Source organism: Panicum virgatum, chromosome 7K, assembly GCF_016808335.1.
Source record: "Panicum virgatum strain AP13 chromosome 7K, P.virgatum_v5, whole genome shotgun sequence".
Lineage (NCBI taxonomy): Eukaryota > Viridiplantae > Streptophyta > Magnoliopsida > Poales > Poaceae > Panicum > Panicum virgatum.
In genome coordinates this window covers 38,403,860-38,419,161 of record NC_053142.1, presented here as the reverse complement: position 1 = coordinate 38,419,161, position 15,302 = coordinate 38,403,860, and positions in this window count along the sequence as shown.

The window sequence follows — 15,302 nt, the reverse complement described above, 5'->3', positions numbered from 1 at the left end:
GGGTCCACCCGGCATTGTTCGTCATCATCCTGTTGGGGATGTACAAATTCCTCCGGGATGGGCGCAAGTGAAGTATCAGACCGCCGGCGCGAGCGAACCTCTTCGGCTGGCCCCACACGTTCTCGATGAAGAGCTCGCCGCGGAACAAGTGGATCCACATATCCCAGTGCGTTTCGATCCCCAGATACCCCTCGCAGATAGCGACGAAGACCGCCGCCTGCGAGATGGAGTTGGGGCCGAAGTTGTGAAGCTCCACCCCGTAGTACTCGCACAGCGTCCGCATGAATCTGCCGACGGGGACGCCGAATCTCCGCTCATGGAGTCGCATGAGGCTCACGACGTAGCCCTCGGGGGGATTCGGTTCGGTCTCCTCCGGCTGTAGGGGAATCCACGCCGGCCGCTTCGAGTCGTGGTTAATCGGAAGCAGCCTATCTGCGGCCAGTTGCTCCAATACCGCCGCGGTGGCGGTGGACTTCCCCACGGCAACGGCTCCTGGACATCCGACATCGCTTCGACCTGCTCTACGGTGGCTAAGGTGCGCTCTCGCTCTCTCCTTCTTCCTCCTCTCGCTCTCGGCTATGGACTTAGGATGCAGGGGAGGCGGAGAAGGCAAGGCAGACGAAGGCAAAGTGGCCAGGTGAGCCCAAACAATTCCCCCTTCCCCGCTTTTATCCATCAAGACGGGCGGATTTGCCGCCACTGCCCGAATCCACCTCATTGAATGCGGTAGATTTTGCTATCGCTGACGGCTGGGCCCCATGACCGTGGAGTCCCCCACGCGCGCACTTGGCAATAATTACGGCGCGGTAATCGACGGGCGCGGTGCGACTGTAGCACTGTTCCATCCATCAGCCGCCACCCACGCCTCTTCGCCTACCCGAGGCAGCCGCCAGAAAAGGTGTGCCCGCACTGCACCGCACATACTGGGCCACGTCGCCCACGACCAGCGAAAGACCCGCGCGCACGACCTGCGACTCCGCGCCGTTTGCGAACCGTGACGTTATATTCCTTTCGGGGCCTCTTCACCCTCGAAGGAACCTTATTCCGAGGCCTTACTGATCAGGGGTTCGAAGCCTAACCCATCGAGGGTTCGACAGGTGCCCCAGTTCGCCAGAGTCAGGGACTGCATGGATGTGCCGTACAAGCTACCCTCGAACGCGGAGTTCGAGACATCCTATGCAGTGTTCAAGGCCAGTCGAGGGTGCCTAGCAGGGGGGTCCCATCGAGGGAGAGCATCAAACCCTCGGACCCTATCGAACGGGTCCGAGCCCCGCCTAGAGAATCTTCGCGAGCACTTTATGTGACGTCTCCACAGACCACGAGCTGACCCTTATCGAACGGGGCACGGACGTCCACTTGAACTACCCGATAACAGCTCACTGATGCAGCTATAGCTCGCGGCCCTGGCATGGGTAGCATGGTGTGCTTCGCCCCTCCTCCCTGCGGAAGGGCAACGAGGGTCGTAATAAAAGTCGAGGCTCCCCTGAACCCCTTCACGCAGGCCAGGGCTCGGGGGCTCCTCGCACACCGCGGCTCAGGCCGCACCCTCGAATGGGTCGACAACCGTCGATTACAAAGTTCCACGTGTTTAACCAAAACCCCCACTCTTAACACGTGCCTGCCAGATGGTTCAGTAGGACCCCGAGTCGCTGCGCTAGCACGAAAAACGCCGAGGCAGCTGAAAGGAACGCCGATGCCGGCTGAAAAAGACGTTGGACGGCCACCTCAGTAAAGCAACCAAACAGGGCGACGTTTATAGCCCTTGGACGAGTGCAAACACTCCTCCAAGGTCTCGGGGGCTACACCCGCGGGTGCGCTGACGCGCCCCCATGGAGGAAACTTCGCACATTCGAGGACCAAAATCCTCGGCAGGGCTGATGCTCACCCTTACACCCTCGGTTGTCCTCTCCGCGAAGGAGAAGGAGACTTCATTGCTCTTTACAAACAAAGATTACAAAGGGTTACTGGCTCGAAGTCGTCGAAAAGTACAAACACATTGCCGCATGCGTGGCAATTTTCCCTGTCTTGGGGAGGAGCGAGCGCCAAAGAAGAACACCGAGTCCTTGGCCGACATCATGACAAGGCTGCTCGAGATTACGAGGAGCAGCCCCCAGACCGCATGGGTCCGGCGGGATGCCCTCCTCGCAAGCTTTCTTCTAGCGTATCCTCCACCGAAGACCTTGTGGGGGGTCAAGCTGGCGGACAGCACCCTCTGCACCACCTCCCCAAGAGCGACATTGTCGCCAAAGGGGACGATGCGAAGAATGGCCACCAAACCTAGCGCCGACGCCATGGTCAGGCGTCTCAATGCCCCTTCAGGCTGAGGGACATCGCAGAGGCAGGGCCCCACAGGCCCAATGTTCTTCTACTAATCCCACTAAAGCCGAGGGATGGAGAGCACGCCCTCTCCAGCTTTCCCCCGTCACTCGCAAGCATTCTTCTAGCATCAAAGCCTAAAGAAGCCAGGCCACCCCGTCCGGGGGACGACCGTGAAAGGCAAAGGGAAATATTACTAGACTTAGGGAATGCTAGAAGTAAGTGCCAAACCTTAAGCCTGTCGCAGGAGGAAGGCTTGGACCGCCCGTGACGATGCGGCACCCCACGAGTGAAAGATGCCCTCGGTTACCATGCCGAGATGTGACTAGACAGGGCAAAGCCGAGCCCCTGGACACTGAGCTGCGCAGCATCGGTGCTGGCCGACTGCCCTCGAACGGCGCGCCGCAAGGCAACCAGGAAAAGCAGGGATGAGACCCTGGATGCGGGACAGTGCGGCAATGGCACCTGCTGCAGATTAGTAGGCGCCATCATGGCCCTGGCCTGCTCAGCACGCTGACGCGTCTCATCCCCGGAACGAATAAAAAAGGGGCGCGCGCCTCAGAGTACTTTTTCTGCAGGCGCCCTACCCCGACCGACGAGTTGTCACGTCCACCAGGCAAGCACCTGGACGCGCCCATCGGGAACGCGACGCCGATCGGTCACATCAAGGGGTAAAATCGCCGAAATACCCTTTGGCCGAATCCCCTGACTCGACTAAAGGCTCGGGGGCTACTGTCGGGTACCATGATTAGGGGCACCCTAATCATGGGACTAAAATCACCCAAAAACGCAAACACATGCTGGGCAACCGGGCCCACGAAGGTCTGCAACCTCCTTCCAATCTAGAAGAAAGGAAAGGACTCAAAGAAGCCCAACACGTGGCCCACGTACGCAGTGCGGCCCATTCGCACCCCCCCTCGGACCCGCGGGGTGATCACTGCCTCGCTCGAGGGCTCCCCGCCGAAGCCCTCGATCGCGCCCCATGCCTCCGCCTCGCTCGAGGGTAGCGAGCCTACCCTCGGAGGGGCGAATCATCTCCGCTCGCTCAAGGGTAGCGAGCCTACCCTCGGAGGGGCGAATCATCTCCGCCTCGCTCGAGGCCACCCCACAACGGAAAGGACAAACGGCCCTTCCGCTCACCCGCCCGCCGTACAGAGGCATTAATGCCAACCACTCCCCCACAGTGCCCGGGTCTGACGGTACCAGGCCGCCATTCCCCACAGTGGCTGTGACCGGAGTCCCGTCCGCCAACTCTGGTCACTGCTCCGCCATTCCGGACTCTGTGACGACACTGTGGGAACCTGCGATGCAGTGCAAGACGTGCTCGGCACAGCTCCAGCTACTATGCTGCCGACTCCCCATACCTCCTTCGTACTTTCCCTTCCGCAGAGCCCTCGAACGGCATGGGCACGACCCTCTGAAGCGGCTCCGGCCTTGACCAGGACAAGATCATGGCATGTAGGACCCTCGGAACACTGCCACGCCACGCCTGGAGGACAGTACCTCCCACAGCAACGACCGCGCCCCGCGATGGAGCCGCCAGGACGCCGGCGCGATCCCTGCAAGACGACCACTGCACCCCCGCCAGGACGACTACCACGCCAGGCGCCATACCCCACAGTGTACTTCCTGCAGTGCTCGACCACTGCACCCCCGCGATTCGGAGAAAAGATGACGACTTCCATGATCCCCTGTGCATGTACATTGTCCCTCCTTGTGTCTATAAAAGGAGGAGGCGGGCTTTCCCTTAAGGGGGGTCGGCCCATTTTCGGAAGAACACAACGCTCAGCACTACTCACAGAGCACATACGCTCTTCTGAGCCCCGATATTGGCACTGGCCTCAATCAACTCCTCCTCTAGCAGAGACTTGGGAGCTTCCCTCCCTCTCTCGCCTCGCTTGTACCCCCTACTACAGGCACCCCCGGTGCAAGACAGTATAGTGCTCTCGCACACCTCTTTCCTGGACGTACGACCCCATGGCCGGAACCAGGATAAATCCGTGCATTACTGTGTTGCCTCTTGCATCAACATCTGGGACGAGGAACACGCAGCATCATCATTGGTTGGGTCCGGACCGCCGGGTCAGGACAACGACAAAGCTCCTTTTGTTCTGCCAAATTTTCATCCGTCATCGGCCCCCTTCGACATCGCTCTAGCTCCCGCTTTAGCTTTTTCAATTTTCGAGCTGGCGCCTTTAACTCCTCCCTGTCCCACGTATGTAGTCCAGCATGCACTTCATTCATTTTTTGCATGAAAGTGGGACCCGCCCCATGCATAGCCGCTCTTGTCCAAGCATTTGCAACAATCTTCTACACCGTTCCTTCTTTTAACCACCTTGCCTCAAACCTTCTCGTGTTGCCCCTCTCCTGTGTTGTCATAACCTCCTCCGTTTCCACCACTATCGGCCTATGATCTGATTTTGTCATCTCACTATTTGTGAGAGATGCATTTGGAAAAAGTTGCCTCCATTGCACATTCACCACTCCTCTATCCAGCCTTTCACGAATTTTACCCCTTTGCCAAGTGAATTTATCCCCTTCAAACCCCAAGTCAGAGAGTTGACATGCCGACAACGCATCATGAAAAGCCTGCAGTTGGCCTTGTGTCCTTGGGTGTCCCCCGTCCTTCTCGTGATTATAAAGAATCTCATTGAAATCGCCAAGCACCAACCATGGCATAGTCATGATACCATGAAGGGTCGGTAATACCTCCCATGTCGCCTCCTTATGCTCCCAACTTGGTTCCCCATAAATCCATGTCAACCTCCAAATAGTTTCACCGTGCGCCGAGACGTCGATGAAATATTTGGATATATCATTGACTTGGATATTAACCTCCTTCTTCCACATCATCAAGAGTCCTCCACTCCTGCCCACACTTTCATGAATCAACAGATGGTCAAAGCCCACACGCCTCCTCAACTTTTCTACCTTAACTCTCCCGAGATGTGACTCAGACAGAAAAGCCACATCCGGTTTTACAAGCTTCTGGACATCCAGAAGCGCGCGAATTGCCCGAGCACTTGCGAGCCCGCGGCAGTTCCAAGCTAGGATCCTCATTGGGCCCGGCGACCCTCCTCGAAGGAGGACGCCGATGTTGCCAAGTCTTTGATTTGATTATCCCCTCTATCCCCAGTTTTGAGCCTCTTCTTCTCTTGAAACTTCTCAAGACTAGAAGCAGGATTAAATTGCCCATCTTCTAGCATATTCACCATCCCTGCCACCTTTCCTCTTTCCTCCAGATCATTTGTTCCAAATTCAAAATCCATATTGTCCTTATCTCCCCTGCCTCTTCCCCGCCCACTCATTCCTCCTCTGTGACCGCCACGGCCTGTAGGTGCCCGACTTGCTGTCGCCGTAGGAAATTTGACCATCAACCAATCTCCCCACTCACATTCCTCCGGTTTGTGGATGCCATCGCCACACTCGGTGACTTCATGTCCCATCATGCCGCAGAAATCACAAAAGACCGGTAACTTCTCATACTGGAACGGGTATCTCTTTGCCTCCTTAATTGTAATTGGTACAAACCGAACCAAAGCTTTTGCCAAATCGAGATGAACTCGAGCCCTGAGATAAGGCATCGGGTTAATCATTCCTTCTGTCACAATCACCGTGAAGGGTGGTTCTCCCACCTTCCTTGCAACTTTCTCCGCTAACTCCTTTTTCTTCATCAACCCGTCTGGCAGACCATAGATTCGCACCCATGCAGAAATCTTCATCAATTTGTACTCATGAATATTAGAAAACCCATCATACTCCTCAATAACAACCGGGGCGCCAAGAAAAATCCATGGACCTCCATCCATCACCCTCGTCCAATCCCCCAGGCAGTGAAAATGCACTAGGAACAGATTATCTCCCTTGATCTTGAAATTAACTTCCTTAGCCACCGTCCATGCATTGTGCATGGCATTAAACAGCGCCGAATAGCTAAAACTCTGATGTATGAACCCTAATCAAGGCTAGCCAGCGAACATCCTTAACAAGATCATCGAATTCCCCTGCAAAATCCAGATCTTCCGCTTCTTCCCCTGTCAATTTCAGTCCTTCCAGTCGATCTTCAATGTTCCGCTCTTTCCCCCTACTACCATTTGCATCTGCCGATGCATCAACTCCCGGAGGACCTGCCATGCGTAGCGCACAGAGTTGGGAGAAAGAGACGTTGTGCGTGGACGCACAACGGAACTAGAACCACGATCAAAGGTTTGATCGGATCAAGGCAAAGGAATTTGGTGGACTCTGACGGGGGCGCCACCAGAGGAGGTGTTGACCCTAGGAAACCCTAGGGGAGTTGGGCCTGGTTAAGGTTGCCTGAGCAGACAACGAGGAGTTCCCAGTTAAAACATTGGACTAGTCGATGGTGGTGGTAGTGTACGGGTGCCCCGCCGAGAATGAGGAATTCTGGCCGTGTTTTTCTCTCGGTTCGGAACTTCAGGCCGCGAGGCGTCGAGGGCTGTTGCTGTCGCCTTGAACTCGGCTAAAGGGGAGAGTTTGGACGCGCCCTGCCCCTACGTGAGTGAATGTGATCTACTGCTGTGCCGATTGGTTGGTATAAGTGGGCCGATACCTTTCTTTAATCTATACCAACCACGCGTCATGATCCTCTCTTAATTTTTTTTTTTTGAGGACAGATCCTCTCTTCAATTGATCAGAAAGCCTTTGAGCTTCCTTTTTTTCTCCTACAGGTCCTTCGTAACCTTGGGACGATAGTAGAAGGTATTTCCTGATTTTCATACATGGAGCAAAGCATTGTGAGCTTCTTTGTGTTTTTTTCTTGCCTTATTTCCTCTTCATCGGTTGCACGTGCATGGTGGTGGATGCTAGTTCCTGCATGACCGGAAGGAAGACATTGGAATTCATTCCGGGCCAGAAACTAATTGTAATAAATAGACTCATGATAAGTGCAATAAGAGACCATGAGTCAATCCATGAGTCGTGAAGTGTGGCATCAATCTCAATCTCTTATTCTATCTATTATGAGTATATTTCATTGCAATTAGTTTTCAGCCCGGAGTAAATTTCTATCTCTTGTTATACCTATTATTATGAGTTTTTTTATTATCCATATCTTTCACGGTCCGGAATATATCCACGTGTAACCGAACAAAAGCCTTAACCAATGTCAATAAAGGGTGCCAATTTTACTAAATAAACATATTACAAGCAATCCTGCAATAAGGTTTTGCTTACATGAAAAGAAAAAACACAGCTGCAACAATAACGCAAAGCTTCTGCTGAATGATTGCTGACCCCTTCATTCAGTTCAGCGATCCCTCCGTGAAGCAGTTAAGAAATGAATTGATTGTGCGTACAATCTGTTCCAGAAAACTCTGCAGGAGAGCAGAAAAAAATGATAAGGAACTTCGCAATTCGGTCCTATTGGCAGCTCGGCATGGACGGAGAGAAGATCCAACGCCCCTTCCGCGGAAAATGCCAGCTCTCATGAGACGCGAATTAGAGAAAGCAATCATTGTACTCCCAGGCAATACTCCTCCGTGTCTTCCTCTCCGATGGGGTACCGGACATCCCTCTCAATCATTCCTTCCACCTCGCCTCGCCGATCCCACACCACCCACACAAACACATGGAAGAAGAGAGGTTGCTGGCTTTTTTTTAATACAATGGCAATGTTTTTGTCCAGATATATAGTACTGCGCTCGCTAGACTACTACTAGTTCTCATCACGACGTCGCGTGGCGGAGTCGCAGAGCAGAGGAGTTGTTGCCATTTTTCTGCGACCCGTGGCTCAATGATGAGCGGGGTTTTTATAAGAGATCTCTTACAGGTAAGCGGAGCCCGGGAGACGCTGACAGAGGAGGGTGACCCGTTCGGCAGCTATCGTCGTCGTTCAGGGTTCCCGCATTCCCGGGTGATAAGGGGACGCCGCTCCGTAATGGCTGTCTCCAATTATGATCGGAGATATATAAGAGTAAGTTCGGATGCTGACTGTTGCAATCTATTTCTCAGTCTACTCGTATACTCATATAAAGTAGTTACTAATTAGATTTTCATCATTAATATATAATCTACTTGTCGCTCTTAATTTTTTTAAGTTTTTTAATCAAAACCGGTTGGAACCTTTGTATCAATACTGGCTCCAACTAGCTGTCGACCGGTCGACGGCTGAATTCTGGAAAAGTTCAGCGTACCCACTGCTCCCGGTCTCGAGCGATGATCATGTCCTGTGTCACTGTCAGCTAGACTGTCCCCACTGACCGTGACGTCTTCCAGTAGTTACGATACGAGCTTGTTCACGTAACTCCATTTTTTCAGCGGGAGGGGATATTTTTCCATGTTCGACAAGGTGCTGTTCCGCGGCCGCCTAGGCGTGCCTAGTCGCTGGGCGGAGGGGTTCCGCCTCGCCTAGGGGTAGGCGGTATCCTAGGCGGTGTGGACGTCGGGTGGCGCTGGGGAGGAGAGGAAATCAGGCGACAGAGGCGCAGGTGGAGGCGGAGACATCCGGCGGCGGCGGAGGTGGAGGTGCAGAGGTCGGGCGGCGACGGAAGAGGCGGAGGCGGAGTACCCAGCCCGGATCTGCTTCCGCCGCCCGCCGAGACCTCGATCTGCTCCTTCGTTGCCCAAATCTGCTTCCGCCGCCCGCCGGGACCTCGAGCTGCTCCGTTGCCCGGCCGCGGCGAGCTCGGGCTCCTCACTCCCCACGATAAGCCTGTGACCCTACCTGCTTCCTCTGCTCTAGACTCCTTCCTCCTCTGCTCTGGTTCCGCCTCCTCCCTCTCCTCCTTCCTCCTCTGCTCTGGTTCCGCCTCCTCCCTCTACTCTGGCTTCGCCTCCTCCCTCGCCTGCTCTGGTTCTCAAGCTCGCCTAGAGAACGCCTAGAAAACGCCTGGGCGAGCCTAGGCGCGCTTAGCCGCTAGGCGGAAGGTGACCGCCTAGATACTGCCTAGCGCCTGGCTGAACATTGATATTTTTTTACAAGAACAAGCATCTGCGCAGTACATCGAATAATTCAGGTTGCTGACAAAGTCGACTCGTTATTTGTATAATCCCACTCCACGCTGGCGATTCGTGACCTTGGCGACGCTTCGTCACCGGCTCGAGGGTCTCGTGAGCCGTCGAGCTCTGAAACGGGCGAGAGCGCGAGCACCCGATTGAGCTGCGATCCGATCACCGACGAGCTAAGCTAGATTGGCGCCTACCCAACCTGCTACCGGACGCGTGTGCCCCCTGCCGCCCCCTCTCTTGTCTCTCTCGACGCACCACCACCCCAAAGCGCAGGACAAAAGAAGTGCCACGACGACATGAATCAGTGAATCGCCGCCATGTTCTCTTTTTCCGTCCTCCACTCCCTTTTGATTTTGATGCCCCGGAACTTTGATATTGATGCCCCGAAACGTTGGGTGCTGGTGGCTCTGCCGACATGGACAGGACACGCAGCCGGCCGGCGGGCCGGGGAAGCAAACCTGGGACTGACGTCTCGCGCTGGGCCACGCGAAAGGATAGGGACGATGTGCTCCATCGAGCAGCTAGCGCACGCAGAGGCTAGAGAACGACGCGTCTCCATCCGCCGGTCGCTCTCCGTTGGGAAGCGTGGTTGGCAGCAGAGGAAAGGAAGAAGCTGGCTCGTTGCAGTTACCTGCTGCCTCCAACCAGAACGCGATTGGTGTCGATGTACTCTGATACGTCGAGTATGGATCGGATCGGATCGGCGAGACGAGCCAGAGGGCTAGAATCAAAACGGCCTTTCCAAGGCGCCAGCGGCCGTTTGGGTCTTCGTTTTTGGCGATCGGACGGCCTCGACAGGCGCCGCCGATCGATCCATCTCGATCGAGAGATCAACGCGCGGTAGTTCGTCGCCGTGCAATCATGCAACTACCCGGCCGGAGGAGCCACGTGAGGACGTACGTGAACGGCGGCCAGGCCACGGGGGCGCGAGGGCACTGATTCGACAAGGACGACGGAGGACCGGCCTGTGCCTGCCGCGCGCGCTGTGCGTGATCTCTCGCCGTCCCTTAGCTTGCTCATGCGTGGCCGTCGTCTACACACGTGCTGGGTGCCTGGATGGCGAGTTCTATCGCATCGGGGGGCGAGGGGATAGAACGGCGGGAGGTTGATCGATCGTTCGGCGCGCGCCCGGACGACAAGCGTTCGTATTCCGCTAGTTTAGACCCATACCTGACGACAGCTTCTCGGTACATGCATGTAACGAACATTGGCTTCACCTTTCCTATGCGTACGTAGCCTTCTTATTCTTGTACAGCAACCCAAGCAATCAACGTACCGTAGGCCGTCATGATCAAGACGCGATGTGTTTGCATTGTGGTCCTCCAAACAGATCGACAACGTGCGTCTTTGTTCCGTGCAAGCAGGACGACCTAGCAAGCTACCGGGGGACATCCACAGGCAACATTTGTTCCGAAGTTAATGAATGAATAGGCAATAGCAAAGGCAAGTACAACAGTGCAGACATACAATATTTTTTATCTTCTTGCATCAAATTTGCACTGCATGTCTACGGGTCTCGCCGACCGTTGTACGTGCCCTAAGTAGTCCCCTCGTTGTTTGTTTTCTAGTTGATTCAGGTCTAAGTCTAAATATTCCCAGATATACTGCATGGCTCTCGGACATGATAAATTCTAGTAACACAACTCTAACACAACACGCATATAACCATCCAACGTGAGAAATTTGTTATTGATAAGCCAAACGTGAGGATTGATTGATAAGAAACGAACATTACCCATCATATCATACATAATACTAACTCTATTTCGAACTATAAGTCATTCACTCTGTTCTGCTCGTTGCCAATAGCAATACTTTTCTTTCACACCAAATCAGTACCAGCACCAGCCACCAGCAGTACTTTTCTCTCACAGAAAATCAGCAACAGCCACGGCCATTTTGAATTTTGTCTAAAAAGCCAACTTTATACAACTTTTTACTAAATTTATAGAAAAATATAAAATATTACAACATTGAACTACATTTAGTAGAGGAAATATGAGATATTTTTTTAATCTTCACCCTGTTTGGCTGCTCGAGAGTTGGTTGTGTTGTAGCTACTGCTACGCCGAACGACAGCTCGGTTCGGGCTGGGGTAGCGGTGTCTACAGTAGAGAAAGAAACCCGCTGCACACCAGATGTGGCCTGGATGTGAGGTTGGACGTTGGCCCCACGGGTTAGTTGGTCCTACCTGGCAGCCGCGACGCGTAGACGTCGAGTCTAGGAGAGGGGTTCCCTCATGCTGCCACTCGACCGTTGCAAGTAGCTGCAGCGCAGCCAACAGCCGCAGTCCGCAGCCAGCCGAACAGAGTAATTGTATCTATTTGATATCGTAATAGAGGTAAGAAGAGAATATTAGAGTAGTAGAGATAAGAAATCAACCTCTTGCGGTGCATCCTTCCACCAAATCCAAGGGCAAAACCCTTCCCCCTCCAAAATGGCCAATTTTGGTGTTTTGAGCTCAAAACACACAATAATGGAGGAGGAGCCGGGGGAAGAAGAGGGGTGGCTGAGTTGTTATATAGGGTAACTTAACCGAGGCGTTCATTCTAAAAAAACCATCTCGATTGGTTGAGTTAGGATAAACCCCCTCGGTTAAAACTTAACTGAGGCGATCTCTACAGCGCAACCGCCTCGGTTAATGTAGGATTAATCGAGGTAGTTTACTTAAGCTGACCGCCTCAGTTAAACTATTGCCGAGGCGGTTCCCCGCTCGGTGTCCCGGCCACCATTAAATGAGGCGGGCTGCCGGCATGCCCTCCTCCGAGCCAAATTTGAAACGTCTCGGTTAATCAGATTTTATAGTAGTGAAAGTCAATCAACTTAGACAAGCTTGACTCGCGGTAAAATTAAGTTTAATTAAATTTGGATTAGAGGGACTATCTTGCAACAACACGTGTACGCATATACGCTGCCTAAAAGATCTTTATTAGTCCGATACTTTCAAAGGAAATCTCTTTGACATGTGTGCCCTGGAACTAACCCGTCAGCATAAGGGGACTTTCAGCTGTTAAGTGGTTGGTATGGTACTTGGTAGCTTGTTCATTGTGGGACACGGTCTTTATCTTTTTGACACGTAGTGATCTTTATCCCTGCTCGTTGCTCAAAAATGATCGACAGAGTCTTTGCAAAGATTTTTTATGGCTTCACTAGCAGTCCCCCATGTGCAGCACGCACATGTTTTAAAATCAAAAAATTTCTGGCATGTAGATCATGCACATATTTTAAAAAATTCAAAAAAATAACCACTTTATATTTAAAATAGTGATTGATATGTGACAATTATATAAACAACCTAGGAAACAAGATATTTAGATTAATTAACCAACAATTTAGCTTAAATCATAATCCATACCATAATTATTTTCATCCACACATTATATTATATGTATCTTTAATAAGGTTGTGTGTTGTGTCCATCCAACAAATCCACGCACATAACAATCAACAAACTTTTAAATGACGGAGAAGAGAAACCTTGTTCAACTTAGTTCCTTCTTTGGTGTCGGTATCCTGTAGCAGGGATACCCACTCTTACTGTGGCAAGGCAGGACCCGCGTAGTTATCCGTAACTGCGTGGAAAGGACGAAGTAGCCAGGCCCCGCGGGCCAGGCTCTTCCCTCACCAAGCCAGCGGCCCCGGACCCGCTTCCCGCCTGGGAATGGGTCCGGAAACGCCACGTGCCTCCAAGCAAGGGAGGATCTGAGCTGACAGCCGGACCTCGGACCCCCATAGGGGTCCGGGACCTCCTGCGCCCGCCGGACCCCCCTTTTACCGCGTAGGGGTCCGGAACCGCCACGTGGCCCGGAAGCGCGGGCTCGAGCGCGAGCCTTCCGCTGGAAGATTCGCTCGCCCACTGCATTTAATGCAGTTGGACAAGGCGTGCTCTGCCGCCACGGTACGCGAGACAGCTTTTGTCAGGCCCCGTTGTGCGCCGCGTATTACCAAGGTGTACAGTGCAGCCGTCTGTGCCGCACCCGCGCAGAGCCCGTCTGCCGCATTAAATGGATACGACGGCACGGCACTTTTCCATCATGCAGCCTACGCCGCAAGCTACACCGCCCGCTTAACCGACGTGGCGGGCGACGCCACTAGCTACATCAGGCACCGTCCCGATAAGACAGCGCCAGGACATGATGGACGAAGGGCTCCAGGAGCAGGCAAGGGAATCCAGGAAAGGGATCTCCTTTGCCTGCGATGCCATAATGTATGAACAGTACGTTATTTTATACTACAATGTTGGACCCACCTGTCGGGGACCCAACAGCTGTGTACGCGCCCCCTTGAGATATAAAAGGGAGGCGCTCGCTGAGCACAGGATCATCTCCAGACAGACACAAGCTCTCGCAACTCTCACACTCTCGAGGGAAGACAATACAACACACAGTAGACATAGGGTATTACGCTCCGGCGGCCCGAACCATTCTAAATCTTGCTGTGTTCATCGTGTTCTTGAGTGAGATCGATCTAAGACGAGCTAACCCCCGAGTACACACCCTCTGGGCTAGGGCGGGTGCCTTCCGCCACCCGGTTGTGGTTTGCAGCACCACGACATTTGGCGCGCCAGGTAGGGGAAGATTTAGCTGGTCGCAGTTCATCTCTTCTTCGTCCCCATGGTTCGCGTGGACGACGTGGAGATGACGAAGGGTGTGGCGTCCTCCACGCCACATGCCTCTCGCGTTCCTGCTCCAGGGGCAACTGTGCCTGTGGAGCAGCCACCGTTTGCGGCGGCGCGCGCCGTTCGCCGGCAGCAGTCAGGGCGCCCATCAAGGGCCCCCTCACAGGCTGCGAGCGGCGGAGCGCTGGCAGCGGCTAGGGAGTTGCTTCGCAACCCCCCGGCTGAGGCAGCTTCGCCAGACGCCCTGAAGCAGTGGCGGGACGACGTTGACCGTCTCCTCCACCTGGCTCAGGCCTCCCCCAGTTCTGCAAGGACTAGGCAACGACCTCCGCCCGGCAACGTGGTGGTACCTTACCACCAGCGTCAAGGCGGTGCGTCGGCGTCCGTGTGCTCCCCTACTGTGAGGGGTGCACGAACAGAAGACCTGCGGGCAGAGCTCAACCGCCGGCGCGCGGGAGAGGATGCCCGCATCTCCGTCGAGAGGGCGCGAGAGCGCCGTCTCAACATTGAGGGTTGCAACCTCAATGCTGATCTGGACGCGGTGGCACCCAGGCCTCCGGTGAACGCCCGGATACAGTCGGGCGCACCAGTGGCTGGGGTGGGCTGTGCTGCACTTGCGGAGCACCTCCGCGCCGTGGCATGGCCGCCCAAGTTCCGCCCCCACCTGCCAGAAAAGTACGACGGTACTACTAACCCGTCGGAATTCCTGCAGGTGTACGTTACCGCCATCACAGTGGCTAGTGGTAACGGCACCGTCATGGCAAGCTACTTTCATGTAGCCTTGTCTGGGTCAGCCCGGACCTGGCTCATGAACCTCACACCTGGGACGATCCAGTCCTGGGAAGAGCTCTGTGCGAGATTCACAGCGAACTTCGCCAGTGCATACCAGCAGCATGGTGTGGAGGCACACCTTCATGCCGTGAGGCAAAAACCTGGGGAAACGCTCCGGGCCTTCATCTCGCGCTTCACCAAGGTACGGGGCACCATTCCACGTATCTCAGATGCGTCTATTATCACTGCTTTCCGCCAGGGGGTACGTGATGAGAAGATGCTCGAGAAGCTGGCGACGCACGAGGTGGAGAGCGTCACTACGCTTTTCTCCCTGGCAGACAAGTGTGCCAGGGCCGCTGAGGGCCGTGCATGGCACTCAGCCCCCCAAGACGGAGACGCCAAGGCTGGTGGCTCCAGTGCTACCGCTCAGGGCGGTGGCAAGAAGAAGAACAAGAACAAGAACCGGGGTCGCGGGGAACCGCATTCTGGCGGACCAGTCGTTGCAACAGCAGCGCCAGCGGCGGTGCCAGCTGCGGCGGCAGCAGCTGGGGGTCTCCATTGCCATGACTATTTGATGAAGATTCAGATGTTACGAACGAAAGGGACCAAGCTGCATCGACTAAAGAAAATT